We start from the raw sequence: 10772 nt of genomic DNA, 5'->3' as shown, positions 1-10772 counted from the left end.
CAGTACTGTGTGAACCACAATGCAGTAAAACAGTTTGGAGAGATGAGTGGTACTCATAAAAACAGCAAGAAGACATGAGGAAACTACAGAACAACACAGGCAACACGAGACAGTCACATACCACCTATTTTCATGCCTAAAAAGGAGTGAGATCTGCTCTGCTCCTCTGCAAGATGGGTGACATTAGTGGTGAACAAATATGTCAGGAAATGGGACACAGAAGGTGGGTAATCCCAAAATGTTGGTATGATCTGCTGCTATGCTGACACTGAAAAAAAGGGTTTTCCTTCCTGGTGTATTCTTATGTGGCATAGAATACACAGTGAAATAAATAAACAATTTTTGTAAGTTCATCATCAAACCATCCAACTGGCCTTTGATCCCATTCATTTTGCCAGTTAGATAAGAGCTAACCAGATGGACTTTGCCAGTTAGATAAGAGCTAACCAGATGGACCATAAGCCAGGCAAGCTAAAAAGGATGGCCGATTCTTTACCCCCCCCCATCATTCTTTTACTATTTTCATACAGCAGAGACACCCACATTCCAATAGCTTGGTGAAATAGCTTAATCCTCACCCAGATCAGGGCCATTCATGATTAAAACATTGAACAGCAATTGCCCCCAGGTCATTAAATTACAAGGTAACTCTTAACCCAGCCCATTCCGCTAGAGAGGGGGAGAATTGACTTTTTACCCCACCACTTACAGATCTGACATGGGCACAATCAAAATGAGGTGGAGGTGCATAATACCAGCCTGTAATGTATGCACATTTCTGCATATGCTAGCCTTCAGCTACAGTACTGTACACTCCTTGCAAGTCATCCTCTACCCTGCTGCTGCAGATGACCTCGGTCTCTGACACAGACCAGGACGGCAGCAGATCAAACCACTTCCATCAGATATGTGCACGCTGGTAAAGGCCAATTTCCATTTCCTCCTGCTGGTACTTTTGCTGCACAGATATTCAGTACTGGATCACCTGGGTTGTTATGAGGGCTTTTATCTTTCTGTGTCAACGATCTGGTATGGTAAAGAAATATTGGTTAAATGGTGAAATCGTGTTAACATATCAGCCTGCATCATGCCTTAAAATTAGGCAAAAAAAAAAACCCACCTTAGAGTGATGCAGTGTCTTAAATACTACTGAGATCAAGATACGGGGAAATTTTTTTTTTCTGGCCTTGGATGAGGATGCCCTTTGATATGACAACCACAACTATACTGCATTAATAAATACTTCATAAAAAATACAGCACACAGATTATCTGGAAATAAGCAAATTGTATCAGTTCGAAATTCTGTTACAAACAAAAAATTAGATTACTTCACACACTGATCCAATTCCACATTTTGTGTTCACCTTTACTACACATGACCCTCTGAACTGATAAAAGAAGATATCTTTAAGAAATACTTTCTGGGATAATGTACAGCCATCTGAAAACAAAAGCAGTGTCAGACTCTCGGAAAGCAATTTTCAATATACATTCAATAAATATTTTAAGGCCAGAAGTGAATCCTTTTTTAAATGTTTGCACTAACATGGTGATGGGAATTGGGCATGCTAGTATTCTTACAGATTAAATGCTACAGCCACTCAAAACAATTGATATGTTCTTAGAATAAGCTAATCTAACAGGGAGCATCCTTGGTGCATATATGATGGGGTTCCTCCCTTCCACCACTTCCAGTTTAGCATTTTTTTCTTAGATGATGAAATGTTCAACTCATACACTCAGTGTCAGTGAATGTCAAGATTATCATGCATTGTTTACATAAATGCATCAAGCCCCCCCAAGTGCACAAATTCATGCTGAACTACAAAGACGTATTCATCCTACAAATGTAGGAAATTATGACAATTTGAAACCTGCGCTGTTAATAAACAGTATCTAAATGTATGAGTGCCTAATTTATAGGGAATTAAAACAACCAAGGATGAGAGGGGGGTCAACCAAGAATAGAGACATAGGGGATATTGTGAAGAAATGTGTAACTCCGTCAAGGAGAGCCTCATATTTTTACACCAACTTAACGTCAGTCAGTAATGTCAAACATTAACAAACTAAGTTTGGTTTACTTTCTTTTCTATTGCAGTAGATGTACCTATGCTACTTTAAAAAAAGAAAGAAAATGTACGTTGATGCAAAATGTGTTGTCCTAACAACATTTATGTAAATTAGAGTAATGTTAAAAATTGCTCCTGATTTGTGACTTTTGGCCCCCATTACTTCTGCCTGTCTCCAGAATTGTTGAGCAAAGAAGTTGAGAGGTATAGTGATTATGTTCATTTAGTCGGAGAAAACCTTTGCTTATTTATTTATGTTCAAGGCAGACAGTATGCTTACTTCAAGCTTCACTACCAAAGAGACATACGAATATGAAATAGAGGTCTAAAAATCTCTTTTCAGTAACAAGCTTGTCACAGATGGTGTTGGTTTTTGAAGTTGAAATTGTTTAAATGTGTATCAAATGACAATTGAGGGTTCTTTTTTGTGTACAAGGAAAATGAGTGATCATACATGTAAGTGCTGCGAAAGACGCTGAACATTTTCATGGCAAGGAGTGTAACATTTAGGCATTTTTCACTGTCCACCAGACTTTTGTAGAAATTGCACCAGGTGCTGGTTTCTGTGTTTTTTTGTTCACCAGGTAAATGAATACGTCCAAGGACCATTTTCAGCCATGACCAGTACCTGCAGGCAAATACAAAGTATACATAAAGTATGGTCAAAAATTACAATCCATTACTACATATTAAAACATTAATGTTGAGCAGAAAACAGGTACATTTTAAACAGAAATCGTATGACTACATAAATTAATACAAAACGTACATATGAAATAGTCTATACAATTTATATGAGCAAGGAATTGTACAGCCACGTGGCAGGGAAATGTAATCTAACTTACCTGAAGTAGGATGCAATATGAAAATCTATACTTAAGAAAAATAATATGATAAAGCAGAAACAGTTAATGAAACATTTTAATTCTGCCAGTTAGACACAAAGAAATAACAGGGTCTATATTAGAACACCGAACATTTAAAATGTCGAGTGTTCTAATATCGACCCGTTTTCAGCAAACGCTGAAAATATTGAAGAAACAGAAAACCTAATTTTTTCCTAGGGAAAGAATTTGGTTGTCCGTTTCTGTTGCTTCAATATTTTCAGTGCTCTGGTGGAAAGTTACGGGTCGGGTTCAGGTAAGTGTGCGATTGTGTGGATGTGAGGGTTAGGTAAGTTAGGGTTAGGGAGTGGAAGTGTGTGATTGTGTGGACATGAGGGTTAGAGCGGGGTAGGTGAGTTAGGGTTAGGGCGCGGGTGAGGTGACTGTGCGATAGTGATGGACCTTAGGGTTAGGGTTTGGGTTAAGGTAAGTGGATAGTTAGTGGTGTATGTATAGTTTAGTGTAGGATTAAGTTTAAGACTTTAGGTATGCGTGTGGATTGCTGTTTGTTTGGTGTGCTTGTGTTGTGTGTATGTGTTTTGGAACAGCAATTTTTTTTCCCTAGGAAACAATTTGTTGTTCTGAATGTTCGATGTTTAGTATTTTCGATTGGTAGGGTTCGATATTAGAACACTCGACATTTTGAATGTTCAGTGTTCTAATACAGACCCCAAATAACATAGTAAGCTGTAGTTCCGGTGGTTAAGGGTTTGGTTCTTTCACCCCTCATTTGCCTACTTTATGACCCCGAGCAAGTCACTTACCCAGACAGTGTATAGGGGCAACTGAGACTTTGGACTAGATCCTCAATGGTTCCCTGGACTGCAAGCCTAGTGCCTACCTATGAATCTATTGCTGAATATCACAGATTGATAATCTCAAACTGCACAAATACACTTTCTCAGGATCAACAGAAAAGGATCTTCAAACCAGTTTCAACTGAACTTCTTTAGGAAAAATAAATATCCCATCAAGTTTTTCAATCTGCTTATAAATTTGCTTTGCATATTTTTTCCCAAGTCAATACATTTTTACCGAGAGGTGTGTTATAGACAAGTGGAAAGGAGACACAACTCACCCTTTCCCATTTAATTCATGAACAGTTTCTATTTCATTTTGAGTTTTTAACAGTTGCAGACATTTGTATTATAAGATGATCTTTTCCTTATAGCTGCATGTTGAGATCAGTCAAATGTAATCTCACAAAAGAAAAAAAGTCACCATAATTACAAGGATAGTTTTCAAAATCTTAGAATTTTTTTTTGTTTATTTAATGCGATTGCTGCTACCTCCTCTTTTCAAGTAACAAAACACTGAGGTACCCTTCCTCATTTCAACTGCCCTACTTCCACATGCTAAATGACATTGCTGCACTTAGTATACATGTCTTCATGAAACTCTTAAACTACCTTATGTTTTAATACTACACAGTGTAGGTAGTTCACATTGCCAACTAACATGGACATCACGTTACCAGATTGCAAGATTTCATTATGCAAAATCTGCTGGCATTTAATGCACTGATGTTTGGGTAACAACTCTTCTGATAAAGTATTCCATTAAGAGTAACTGTTCCAGCTTTTTCTCCACACATTGCTGGTGTACCATCACTACAAGTGATGGTTACTTTGGTAACATCCAATTCCAAGTTATTATTCACACACTATAGTAGAATTTTTTTTCACTTTCAGTTGTGTGACCAGCCGTACAGCACAAGCTAGCGAGTTCTTTAGTTTCTGTCAATGCCTCAAATAAAAATTAGAACTTGGGCAGTGTTTTTAATGCAGAATTTGCTTTCACTCTGTCTCAGCTGTTCAGTTAAGATTAGCTGAAATTTCGGTTATTCTTCTATGTGCAGTCAAGCACAATAAAGAGATATTCTCATTACTGGTCTCTTTTCTAGACGACCACAAAACAGCTTTTCAACATACATTAAGTCATCTTATGCAAAGCTTTCCCAACGCTTGAAACACTCACCTTCTTGATAATTTTCTCTTCCCAATTCAATTTTTCTGACAGACCGGCTGCTTATCTTTCATTTGCATGCCCTCATAAAAATAACGCCTCAATACTTCTGCTTCAGTATGTTCCTTCCCTAGTAAAATGCCTCCACAATAACCGAAGCAACAGACAATGAATTACTCACACACTAAACAGCATAGCACAATGTCAGTTTTCTTTCACAGCTGTACACAGTTAGGAAAACACCCTTCTAAAACACTGAAGCAAGAGATAGCATTGTACTGTGACAATGACAGTACCAGTACAGTAATCCTTTTATTACTCTACTTTAACTACATAGTAAAACTTTCTATTGGTGGCCCAAGATAGTGGGCTGCGTACACGTTGGTTTATAAAGTCCATTGAACATGTGGGTGAAACAGACAAATGTAGGTTTTGTAAAATCGAATTGGAAACGGTTGCACACCTCGTTGCTGGTTGTGACATACTAATGGCAAAAGGACTGTATACTGAAAGGCATAATAAAGTGGTGAGACTATTGCACTGGGGATTGTGCAAACATTATGGCACTGAAATGGCCAAAAAACATTGGAAACATTAGCCACAAAGCATCATAGAAAATGAAGTCTACATCACATGGGATCATCCATTACCAATGGTTCAAAACATAGATGCTAGAAAATCGGATATAGTGGTCCAAGAAAAGAAGACAAGAGTAGCATTGATCATTGAAATTGCAACACACAGTGACTACAGTGTCTTGCGTACAGAGAGACACAAAGTCATAAAAAATCAGGATGTGCAGGCAGAAATGAGAGCAGTGCGGAACAAAGATACCCATACAATTCCAATAGTAGTAAAAGCAACAGGTCTTATAAAAAAGAATCTACAATCATACTTGTATATGTTGCCAATCCATGTAACTCCATACGAACTGCAGAAGGCGTCATTACTGGGCACATTGTGGGTGCTGCGAAGAGCACTACTGGCTGACATTAAAAATTGAAACAATATTAATTTCATGAACTTTAATCATACTTTGACTTAGGAATGGGGTCCATTCCCATCATGGTATTAGAAACCCAAAAGAGTTGGAGAAATTAAAAGAATTAAAACTTCATTATAAAGCTGAAATAAGAGACAACACAGCACAGCAATATTTATAATTCATTATTTTGCCTACTTTGCACAACACATTTAGCAAGACACGACAATGTGGCCACAGTGTAAAGAGCTACTTAAAACTATCCTAAATAGTATACTGAAAACATATTTGAGAACTAATCCTTGTAGATGTGTAGAAACAAATCTATCCTATAATCAGCACATCAAAAACAGGAATACAATTAAACACAATCATTCACTTCCCTGCTTGCAATACTCTATTCTAACACCCTTCCCGTTTAAGTAACAGGGCCTTTTTAAGTTTGTAAAAAGTGGAAATGCAAATAAATCCGGGAAAGAGAATGAAACTTGCAATTTTTTGTTAGAAATTAATCTCTGGTCAATGACCATACCAAAGTACATTTGTATCAGAAACGTGTTCTAGGCCTGTGTTGTTAGAGAGAGAAATACTGAGGGCAGACTTTTGTCTAGTACTATTGATATTGCTAATGGCATTTAAAACAAAAAGTGAACTCCTTTATCTAGTCCTCTATAGGCAGAACAGGAATTCTGTGTTATAGTTTGTAGCTTATGGATTGTTGGTGCTGAACATACCAATGTATAATCATCTGCATATTGAACAAGTGTAATGTTATTGTGTTCTACAGATTTACACACATCACTGATACAGCAAATACAAAGGGTCCAGCAATGGATCCTTGTGGGACCCCTACATTGTTAGGTTGGAAAATGGTGTAGGTATCTATCCAAAGTACACCATTGACAAAAGTAGTAACATAGCTCTTGAACCACAGTACAGTTGAAAGGTTGAGGTCAAATGCCTTAGGTTTTTATAACAGAAAAGTATGTATTACTATAATTCCTGACAGCATAAATGAAAGAAACCTACAGTTCTCTGTCTGCCTCACTATCTCACGCACAGCCTCTTCTCTTATGCTGCGTACACAGCCTCTTCTCTTATGCTGCGTACAAGGAGTCAGTATTGTATGACGGAAGGGATACAGGGTGATGAATCAGGATGCAGCCCACTCTGCAATGTAGTGTTCAAACAGCTGCCTAAGTAAAGTTAAATTTTAACATTCTGTAAACAGTTGGATAAAAAGGGCAGCTTTCATTTGTAACAGCTGAGGAACATTACAACACTGAAATAAACTGAGAAGCATGGTTTGTGAGAGGTATGTTACATAGCAGCACTCTATTAAACAAAAAAAAAAAAAAACAAGACAAACAGAAGAAATTGGAGGCAGTAACACATAGGCTCAAACAGCTCTTGACCTGCAGGGCATACACTATGCATGATTGCTCTAAAATAAATTTCCCAGAACAATAAATTGTATATAAATCACCTCTGTTGTCTCATCACTTTCCTTAGCTTACAAGTACCACTCTACCTCTCAGTCTTGAAGTAACTGGCTCTTCAAAGTGCTAACCTACTTTTTATTCTAGCTTGTAACATACTGATAATGTCCGTCCACAACTTGTTGCTAGGCTAACTAACTACCATTACCCACACCTAAAATCTCTGCTCCCACTCGGACAATGTTCCAGTCCTTCATTGCTCTGCTAACACACTAACATACTCAGAAAATGCTTTCTCAAATTTAGGACCAAAATTATGAGACACTTTACCCTACTATGAGAAACAGCACCATCAACATTTTTAGCATATCTAGTTGATAAACCTGCACTATTTCCAATGTACTTGCATCACCTAATCCCCAAACCCATGCCAAATTAACTCTAAGTAAACCTCATCTTCTAGTATAACCATATGACACCAGACAGCACCTTATATCCTACTCAGTACCCCTATGTTATGCAGCTAACTATCTCAGTTACCTAATCAAACCACCTTAAAAACTGTACTATTTCCGGAATGTGTCATCTTTGTCAACTACATGAAATATTTAAAAGTTATAGGACTGTGCCTGTGTTGCCTACTCTATTTAAAAACTAAACAGACAATTACTCTTTACACCTGAAGGACTTCACCTCCTTTGTAACACACGCATACCCACTCTCATTTTATATTGAGTCAATGTAAGAATTTCTACTGATACTAAGTAACTAACACTTCTCTACTTGCATATAACTAGAAATAGGGAATCTATACATTAACTACTACCATGTTAGTACAATTATTGATAAAACACAACCCGGCTAAGCTGAAGTACTATGATTATACTCCCTTAACATTTAAACGACCTGCAGTAATTCCACCTTACTAACCTGCACCAATTCCTTTACCTAAGCAATAGCAGTTATCCCACATCTCATTCTATAAATGGCTTTGTACTTGTACAAGGTCTACTGATAAGCGTCAGCTACACTGTTGATGTGTTTATTTGCTAAAATTGAGAGGATTCTTACTCGGCATAAAATTCAAAAGCTTATTACTATAATTTTATGTTCTGTGCATTGTAAAACAGATGACAAACTTTTTTCATTCTGTAAACATAATGGTCATTATTTCTTTTGGATTTGTTAACAGCTTTTTCAGTAATACAGCTACCACAGCTTTTTCCAATATGCTGGTACTCTTCCTTTAAAAAATATTGTTAAAACCTTCAAGGTCTTTATTACATTTTTCCCCTCCTCACTTCCAAATATCCACAGGAACACAGACTGCTCCTGGAGACTTCCTGGTTGACTGACGATACATCACTGCTTTTATCTCATCTTTTATCATAGCTGTTAATTGTTGAGCCTCATCTTTTTCTAATTTTGGCATAACTTTTCCATGAATATTTCCTTTTCTGCCTTTCTTGGTTTCACTATGCTTCTGCTTAATATTTTCATAAAATTTTCATATCTCTATAACCAATCACAGTGAATGGGGTTCTGTCATGGAAAACTCTGAACAGGAAGTTTTTTTTTAGCGACTATAACTGCAGTTCTGGGGCAAAGGAGGTCAGAATATTTAGCGGACAAGAGAAAGAACAGAACAGACTATCCACACACAAGGGCATACAACAATGCAGTGAGAAGTGGGAATCCATTTCCAACATGAGGGAGAGGTCAAGCAAGAGGGACTTGAATACTGAGGGATTGTGGCATTGGTAGTTTCTATTAACCAAACCCAAGTAGTAAAGTTCTCATGTTTTTAATGACGTTTAACACAGATTGTTGGAAAAGGGCTTTTATATCTTGCAAAATGGGCAAGGGTCACAGACGCTATTATTGTTTTTAAAATGTATGTCTGAAAGATGAATTTGAAATGTTTGTTGTCCGATAAAAATGTGAATAGAGAAGTTAGACCTTGTTTAAAGAAGAACAGTGTTTTTAATCCTTCACCTCTGCCAGTCATGCATGTTTTTCAAACACTTTGCGAGAATGATTTTGGAACTTGGTCAATAAAATCTCCACAATACAGAATGCATAATTTAAATGGTGAAGAAAGAGGCATTATTTAAATAATGAAACCTCAAAAATGTCAGGTTCATGAAGGATGACAAAAGGAGAGGGATGTTCATTATGGATACATCAGTATACATGGATAAAATTAATGTAATACTGAACAATGATGTTTTATATGCAAGACACAAAGTTCTTATCAATATGTTGATTTTGTAAGGTTAGACTTGTTTCATAACGCTAGCATTGACAATAGTCTTTATGAATATATATCTAAACCTAGGTTAGCAACTTTTTTGGCATTCCTAAATTACACAAGAGTACAGCTGGCCCTCCATTTAGACTGGTAAGTGGTCCAAAACAGAGGGTATTTCTACTTCTTTAAATGTGAAAGAATTCCGCCACACAATGCACACCCTTCCTGTACCAAAGACTCCTGTGATTTTGTTTTTAAATAAGTTGAAAAATTTGGTTTTTGATGGGAGTGTGATTAATCCTGCAATGATCACAGCTGATGCTACTGTATTATATACTTCTATAGCCCAAGAGAAAGATGTGAAACTGGTGAGATTATTTTTGGCTAAAGTACTAATTTTACCAGTTGAGATATTAATACATTATTAGAATCGAACACAACAACGTCTTACTGTGAGGTGTTGTCGCCTCACAGTAAGACATTGTCGTGTTCGATTCTCAGCTAGAGCGTCATCTGTGTGGAGACATGCGTGAATGGGCGTACCTTGGTTGAAGGTTGTGCGTCAGGGCCAGCAACTCGGCACATAAAAATTTACTGCCAATCATTGGCGGACCAGAGTTCCGCTGTGGCGACCCCTAACCGGGAAAAGCCGAAAGACACAACAACAACATTAGAAGTGGTTCTGTTCAATGTTTTCTTCTTCACTTTTAACAGATGCATTTTTAAACAATTGAGAGGAACTGCTATGGAGGTAGTGCACCCCTGACATTTGCTACCTTGATTATAGACGAATGAGAGAGAACCTGCTTATATGAGTTAGAGTGCTTTAAGTGTGTCAGATTATATATTCTCTTTATTGATGATCCTTTCTTTTTTGCAGCTATATGACATGGTCAGTTAATTTTACTTTATGTTATGAACAACAATACTAAATTTTTAAAATGTACTTTTTCATCATATGGATGTGACATTTTGTGGGCAACAGGTTTACAGGAAACCCACAAATGTGAATAATTATATCCACATTATCAGTGGTCATCCCCGGTATGTTAAGAGAAATGTCATTAAGATACAAGCTATCAAGAGTGTCTTTTAACTACACAAGAAGATGATTTTCTTAGTGACAGAGTTATTAAAACTCATGTTTTTAGAACGAGTTTGTAAACTGGATTGCATT

The 10772-nt window shown here is 37.0% G+C and overlaps 1 long non-coding RNA gene across 2 annotated transcripts in view; it reads right to left on the bottom strand.

The window, feature by feature from the left end:
- Positions 1–1267: 1267 nt before the first annotated feature.
- Positions 1268–10772, bottom strand: part of LOC122816936 — a 110084-nt gene continuing 100579 nt past the window's right edge. For both annotated transcript variants that reach the window (XR_006367124.1, XR_006367123.1), the window contains one exon: positions 1268–2702. This is a non-coding gene — a long non-coding RNA (uncharacterized LOC122816936). The remainder of the gene's footprint in view (positions 2703–10772) is intronic.

The sequence above is a fragment of the Protopterus annectens genome, chromosome 12.part0 (genome assembly GCF_019279795.1).
Source record: "Protopterus annectens isolate FY-2018-M chromosome 12.part0, PAN1.0, whole genome shotgun sequence".
NCBI lineage: Eukaryota > Metazoa > Chordata > Ceratodontiformes > Protopteridae > Protopterus > Protopterus annectens.
The sequence above is the reverse complement of the archived record's forward strand: the minus strand, read 5'-3'. Positions and strand labels throughout refer to the sequence as shown.